A 7,702-nucleotide genomic window follows, 5' to 3' on the forward strand; every position below is an offset into this window, starting at 1 on the left:
CAAATTAATTTCTTTAGTATTCATTTTTAATTTATTTAAGGATTTATCTAGAAAATTTAGGTGTTAAAATTGTGTGAATGTAATTGTTTGAGACTTTGAGCGTTGGTTTAAAGTTAATGTCTTACTAATGAAAACTATTTTATTAAAAGTACTAAATTTCAGTTGCCCGAGGGTGAGTGTGAGGAGGGTTTAGGCTACCGTAAGGTGCTGGTCATTCCGAACAAGAGATATGCCGAGAGTGTTTAGTCTTGGTATTTGTTGAACATTGGTTGGAGTGACCATTAATCCTACTTGATTTTATGTTGTTGGGGACCGGCCTGATTAAGCAACAAACAAGTAAAAATATCGGAAGAAATTGAGAAATTGAACACACAAATTTAACATAGAAAATCCCTACAAAGAGGATACAAAAGTAAAGGCAAAGATAATTTTACTATAATGGCAAAAGAACGAAGAATACAAAAGATGGAGATAAAAACTAAACTCAAAAAATAAAGAACCCTCAAAACGTAAACACAAAATTATCCAAAAGTATTATGAGTTCTAATATTTTAATGAGTGTTTTTTTTAATATTGTAAAAGAGCTTATTTATAGGCTAAATTCGTAGGTCAAATAAATTATGCTAATAAATGCTAAATATATTATGCTAATAAATACTAAATATTTTAGAAAGAAAATATATTTTTATTTAACTTGACTTGCAAGCAATCTCTCATTTTATTTAACAAGAATTTGGGTCACACAACTCTAACAATCTCCATCTTGACACGAATTCTCACAACGCCATTTTTGCCAAAGTCCGCCACGAGCCTATCTTGAATTATGCGAGGAATTAACTGAGTTGAATCTGTGCTTAGAAGCTGGAAGACTTTTAGCCTTCAACTTGTGCACTGCCAAACCAAAACTAACTTGGGTTTGATTTTCACAAATACAGTACCCTAACTTTTCAAAACTTGCATCCAAAAGAGAACCTCTCTTCAACAAAAATGTCATACCTTTTTCCCTCCTATGATTAAGTTGCCTCATCTCCAAATGAGCTGACTTTCACTTCGTAATGGACGAAGGACGTCCGGTTTCACCAATCATTGTAAAACCTTTCAAAATATAAAGACTATCAGTCCTTTTACCTTTTAACAAAACAATAGTTCCACGAGACACCTTAATGTCACTCGACTCGATGTTGATTCTGCAACCTTTCGAGTCTAAAATACTTAAGTAGATGAGATTCTTTCGTAAATTAGGTACATACCTGACATCTTAGAGTGTCCTAATCATTCTATTGTGCATTCTAATTTTAACAGTGCAATACCGATTACCTTACTGGATGAATCACTTCTCATGCGCACAACTCCACCTTCAATCGAACTGTATGTGGAGAACCATTCTTTATTGGGACACATGTGGAAAGAACATCCTGAATTTATGATCCACTCGGACGTAAGCTTGGAGCTATCACTCGTTGACACTGACAAGAAATCATCACCATTTTCATCGGCCAAATTAACACCAAATACATTTTCCTTATTATTCTCAGTAACCCTTTTATTTTGCAGTTTACAACAATCCGCTTTGACATGACCTAACTTCTTATAATAATGACACCTTTTGTCTTGCTTCTTTGATGCTATCAAAACGGAAGCTTGCCTATCTGCCTTGCTATTTGAACCAAACTCATTGTCGAGTTTGTCTTTACGCAACAAATGACCCTTCACATCCTCGAATGAGATCCTCAAATGAGAGTTTGCCTCTTCCATAAATCAGGGTCTCTCTAAAAGACTTGTATGAAAAGGGTAAAGAGGATAATAATAGCATAACCTAATCTGCATCGTCAATCTTATCCTGAACATATTTTAAATCATTCAAAAGAGTAATAAATTGACACTACACCAAAACAGGCTTTTAGCGGCGCTTTTTTAGGCCTTTAGCGGCGCTTTGAGAAGCGCCGCAAAAAATGCCGCTAATGACAGCATCGCTAACTTTAGCGGCGTTTTTGGAAAAGCGCCGCTAAAGACGCTGACCTTTAGCGGCGCTTCTCCCACAAACGTCGCGATAGACTCTGACCTTCAGCGGCGCTTTTCCCACAAACGCTGCTAAAGACCACGACCTTTAGCGGCGCTTCTCCCACAAACGCCGCTAAAGACCACGACCTTTAGTGGCGCTTTTATCACAAACGCCGCTAAAGAACAAACCTTTAGCGCTAGCAAAAACGCCGCTAAAAACATAATCTTTAAAAAAAATTATTTGAATCAAATAATATTTATTATTATGATAAATATTATATCATGTTTTATTTTTCAAATTTGAACTTTAAATATACTTTTTAAGGATAAATAAAAAATATTATTTAAATTAAATTTTCTATGAAAATTTTAACTTTAAAACTAAATATAAAAATTAATGAATTTAGTTTTAGAATTTAAAATAATAAATTAATAACACAATTAAAATCCAAAAGTTAGAACTCAAATTGTCGTAAATATTAAAGTAAAAATAAAAATTTAGAATCAAAACTAAAATAAGCAATGGAAAGATAGCGCAAATGTAGGTTTTTGCTGCAAGTTACACAGACAATAACGAAAAATTAAACACCACACATAAAATTTATCAAACTAGTTAAGAAATACATGGTGCAGCCATGCTGTATAAATACAATAGAATCATAGGGTAATTTTGCATAAATATCTTCAGAGTACCAAGAACAATTTGTCACAAAATTATAAAACATGATAAAAAAAAAAGAACAGGCAGCAGACAAACTATTTGTTACTTTTTGTTTTGCTTCCAAGGCTTCCTCAACTGCCTTCATCTTGGCAACAGAATCATCTTCATCATCCCTGCTTAAGAAAACAAAGAACCTATTGTTAAACAATTTATAACTTGAAAAAGAAAAGAACCATGTTACTCGGACTTACCTGAGTGTTAGGTGTCAGTATAAAGACATGTCAGATATGGGTATGAAGGCATGTCTGACATGAGTATGTTCAATTTTTTCCTTATGTGTACTCTTCTCACTACCCCTGCTATGATTTCTCTCATACTCCCTCTCCACTTTCTCAACTTCCTTTTCAGCCTGTGGTCTCCTCAACCTCTTTGTCCTGGGGGAAGGAGAACGTGAACTAGCATGTTTTGGAGACTTCGTATGGCTAGAACGATTCTCTCTTTTCAAAGAATGATCCCTGCGAGACCTCCTGTGCCGAGAAGGAGATTTATATACTAAATGATGCCAGTATCAAGCAATTTCAGTTTCCCACAACAAGGAAACAGTTTGAATTATTACCTTATTGTGGAAAAATGAAGCAGGCGGGCAAATTTCTGGCTCTAACATTAGTATACTGAAACAATAAACTTTAATACACAATAGTGACTATAGGATGGACATCTGAACTCCCTAAAATTTTATGCATTATGTTAATGAAAAATGAAGTGCAGTATGATGTGCTACTTGCTTTACTTGTGCAAGTTCAGCGAACAATATATGCATGACATTAAACAGGTGAATAGATCAATGCATAAGCTCCAATATGCAACGCAGTTACCGTGCAAACCACAATACAGAACATACAGAGATAATAACTAATTATTCCACAAACTTGCAAAACTGCCAAAGCACAATGCAGAAAAAAACAAGTCTACAACTAAATCATAAAAAAAGCTACCTTCATTTGCTTGCACAGGAGGGCTCTGATTCCGTGAGGAAGAACTACTAGCCACGATTTGTTTAGATAGGTAAAGCAGAATCTCAGACTGAACAATCTCTGCAGCTGCGTCCACATCCTTAGAGTTCTCGATAGCAATAGCTTTTAGAATTCGTGAATCAACATGTGCAGTAGGTATGAGAAAATATACTTACACTGCATGTTTGTTACATTTCTTTTTCCAAATCACCACGCTTTATGTTATACACATACATAAATCAATTACAGCATGGGATAAAAAATGAGTAAAAAGAAATGCCTACGGGAAAATATCCATCAAGCATTTATAAACCTTTTTAAACCCCATAGTCGAAAGCTATTAACCTGCAAATAAAGTAACAAAAATTTACATGAAATATGTAATCAAAGTAAAATACGATGAAGGAAGTATTCACGATGAGAATCATAATTTTAATCACGTTAATCAAACGTAAAACTATAAAAGCTTAATTTTAACAACATAATTAAGGAATAAAATTTTTAAAAATATTACATGCAAAATGACTGATCAATTCATAGAATTCCTTCCAATTAATTATGGAGAAAAACAAAGGAGGGAGATATGATTAATATAAAATAGTGTATCATAGAATCAGATGAATCGAAAGTAGAAACCCTAACGCCAAGTTTGGATATTAAAAAGACAACAAAAGCTAATTTTGTATTAAAAAAAAGAAACTTTCTTATTTGATTATTTTTCATTAAAAAATAGAATAACAATAATCAGAAAGGAAGCCTAACATGAAAAAAAGGAAAAACGAGTTACAAAACAATACTCTGTTTGGCTATGTGCATCAAACCAAATTTCTAATTCATTCATATATAATTAAAAAATCATGTGCATCAAACCGAATTTAAAATCTTATTCATTCATATATAGCTATGTGTTCCAGTCACTAGTTCAATACTTGCGTCTTTTTTAACTATTCCTAAGTGATTACCTCTTCGCAGGTTCATAGTGACAGGATCGTCTTGCAATAAGCAAAAGTTTGAAACTCCTTCCAGATACAGAAAAGGATGCCTACATTCACAGACCCTAATGTCAAACTATGAAGCTTAGAAAGAAATTATAACCATCCATCCATTGACCACAGCAAAAATGAATTAAAAATTAGCCAAGTATCCATCCTTAACCTGCTTAAAGAAGCCATACACCAAGGTAACTGTCCATAGAGTATTCTTGAGGTGATTGCTGATTCCTCGGGTCAGGAACTCATTCCAAACAAACATGGTCTCATAAAGAACCTCACCTGGTTCATTATTATACTAGTTCTTTTGAAGACTAAAAATAACATTGTATGAATAGCTGAAGAAGAAGTCCTTTGTAAGATCCACTGAGCTTAGGAGCTTCTTGTACCTAAACAAAAATGAAACAACAAATATCAAATTACAAACCATATGTGTAAAATGCATAGCAGAATAAAAGCACCTGGGTTAAAAACAAACACAGACGAGACTACCTGGGTTAAAAACAAACACAAACGAGACTCTATCACATACAGATAATTTTCTACTTTTCACACAACAGAACATAATAGAATAGAACATCTTTCTGCAAAACAATGACTCTCTAGCAGTAAACGAAGTTCTGCAAATCCCAAAAACAAAATCTTAGTTAAAATACCACATTTACCTTAGTTAATACATGCCTTCTGTTATTTAAAATTTCATGCTGAACTATTGCTGCAGTTCCAGGAATGGAAAAGATTGGTTCTTTATGAACAGCAGCCTGAATAACCGACAATGTAAGCACATTAATGAAGGGCAAGTGATGGAAGAAGATGCTAAAACAAATTCCAGATACAGTCAAACCTCAAAGAGTTATCCATAACAAATCACATCATGAGTAATAAAAACATATTCTAATATTTGTTCTTTTCTCCTTGGGATTGAGTGAGCAAAGAACAAATGAAACATAACCAATTAACAACTAAATGAGCAGCGCAAAATTCCCCAGGAATACTTCCAGTAAATCCCGATCCCACTCACACAAATTCATCATGAAATTAAATCCTTGACCCATAACTTACTTGTTAAGAGTACTGCTAAAATTACCATTTACCAGCAGAAGCCAGAATTGCTTTCTTATCCTTTATTAGTTCCATCTAACCATTTACCAGCACGCTCTATTTCTATTTTGTTATTAGGGCGAAGGAGAAACAAAAAGCCCTAATTCAATTTCCTCTACAGCAACAATGGCGAAATTTCAAAATTTTTCAATATATCTGGAAAAATAATTCAAATAAGAAATTACCAGATATCTTCGATGAAGCCATATTTGATGAGCTCCGCGTTCTCCTACTTGTCAAGACCCATAAAAATGATGTAATTGCTAGCTTCTGCCCGGCTTTGAAGTAAAACACCATTTTTCCCTTCCTTTCGTCTCTTGGGAGGGACAAAATTAGGGTTTTCCTCTCTTCGGTTAAGGAAATATTGGGAGACCAGCCTATCTCGTAGGGTAAAGTCGGGATAAATTACCCATAGTTGCAGCATTTTTCTTCCCCCTTTTTCTTCTTTTTCTTCATCTCCCTTTCCTTAAAAAATTTAAAACGAAAACAAAAATACCAAACACATTATCTTTTTTTTTTCCTGCAAATATCGAACAAAAAAGAAGTCTTTTTTGACAAAGAGAAAGCACAAAAGGAATTTCAAAAACCTTATCTGCTTTAGTAGCGTAGCTCCTTTAATTTGGAAATTTTAGGCGGAGAAATTTAGGAATAAAACGTGCCTTTTTTAAAAAAATAATTTTTGCGGCGTTTTCAAAAACGCCGGTATTGCTTATAAAAAACACCGCAAAACATTATGTTATTTTGAACAATTTTGCTCTGTTAAAATTGTTTTATTTTGTATATTAAATAATAACTATTTTAATATTTTAATATTTTAAGTAAACAAATTTGAAATTTTTTTCAGGGAAAGTAAAATTCAAATTAAACTACTTTTTTTATAAATTATATAAAAAATGAGATAAATTGAAATATAAATATGTAAATATTTGGATAAAAATTTAAATTTAAATTTACATTTAAAAAACAAAATAATAATAATAATAAAGGAAAAAAAATCAAGTAGACCAATAATATTGTATGTTGTTAAACAAATACACCCATCAAACTTTCTTTTTATAGTATAAGCTAAAGCTTAGATAATTAAATTATCAAATATGCACATGAAGCATTCTTTTTTCTTGTTTACATTCCCTTAATTAATTTCAACATGGAAGCTTTAATTTGTTGACTTAAAAGCGTCTTAAATCTTAATTAATACTTTGGATTGACCCAAATTGAGTCGAGATCAATTTTTATGTCTAAACTCGACTCTTAAAAAGGATTACTAAAAATTTTCATATTTGAATTTAAATGGAAAATTGTTATTAAATAAAAGATAATTATAATTTCATAGTTCAAATTTAAAACTCAATATATTTATTTATCAATTTTTTAAATCTAATATTTAAATATATCAAATGGTTTAAGCCATATAATCTAAATTTAGATTAAATATTTTTAAATATAAAAACATTAATTAATTGTATAAATTTTCATCATTTAATAAATATAAAGTAAACATTAAATCCTAAACCATTTAATATATATAAAATTGATCTATTATCTCTTAAATAATTTAAACTATCTCCTAAACCCCTATCTCCTAAATCCTAAATCATAAAACATAAACCCTAAACCCCTAATCCCTAACCCCTCTTTTACAATTATATAAGAACTTAATTAATATATAAATTAAAAAATACTATTTAATCTAAACCTTAAACCCTAACCCGACCTCGAATCTCTAAACCTTAAATCACTAACTCTTAACCCCTAACCCCTAACCCTAAACTCCAAACCCTTAACTACTAACCCTAAACCTTATTTAATATGTAAATTAAAAAATACTAATTAATCTAAACCCTAAACTCTAACCCAAATCCCTAACCCCTAACTCTTAACCCCTAAATCACAACCCTTAAACTAGAATCCCTAATTCCATAATCTATAAACCTTAA

At 31.9% G+C, this 7,702-nt stretch overlaps 1 long non-coding RNA gene across 2 annotated transcripts; it reads right to left on the bottom strand.

Annotated features, from left to right (window-relative positions):
- Positions 1 to 2,572: 2,572 nt before the first annotated feature.
- LOC107913373 (uncharacterized) lies at positions 2,573 to 6,476 on the bottom strand. Of its 2 annotated transcripts, XR_005920445.1 has the most exons (8): positions 6,353 to 6,476; positions 5,951 to 6,230; positions 5,330 to 5,425; positions 4,831 to 5,053; positions 4,638 to 4,717; positions 3,658 to 4,020; positions 2,914 to 3,189; positions 2,573 to 2,835 (listed from the first exon to the last, which is right to left on the bottom strand). It is a non-coding gene; the product is annotated as an uncharacterized lncRNA (long non-coding RNA). The 2 variants fall into 2 exon arrangements; XR_005920446.1 differs by having other exon boundaries at positions 5,951 to 6,372.
- Between the last annotated feature and the right edge of the window lie 1,226 nt (positions 6,477 to 7,702).

Source organism: Gossypium hirsutum, chromosome D11 (assembly GCF_007990345.1).
Source record: "Gossypium hirsutum isolate 1008001.06 chromosome D11, Gossypium_hirsutum_v2.1, whole genome shotgun sequence".
Taxonomy (NCBI): domain Eukaryota; kingdom Viridiplantae; phylum Streptophyta; class Magnoliopsida; order Malvales; family Malvaceae; genus Gossypium; species Gossypium hirsutum.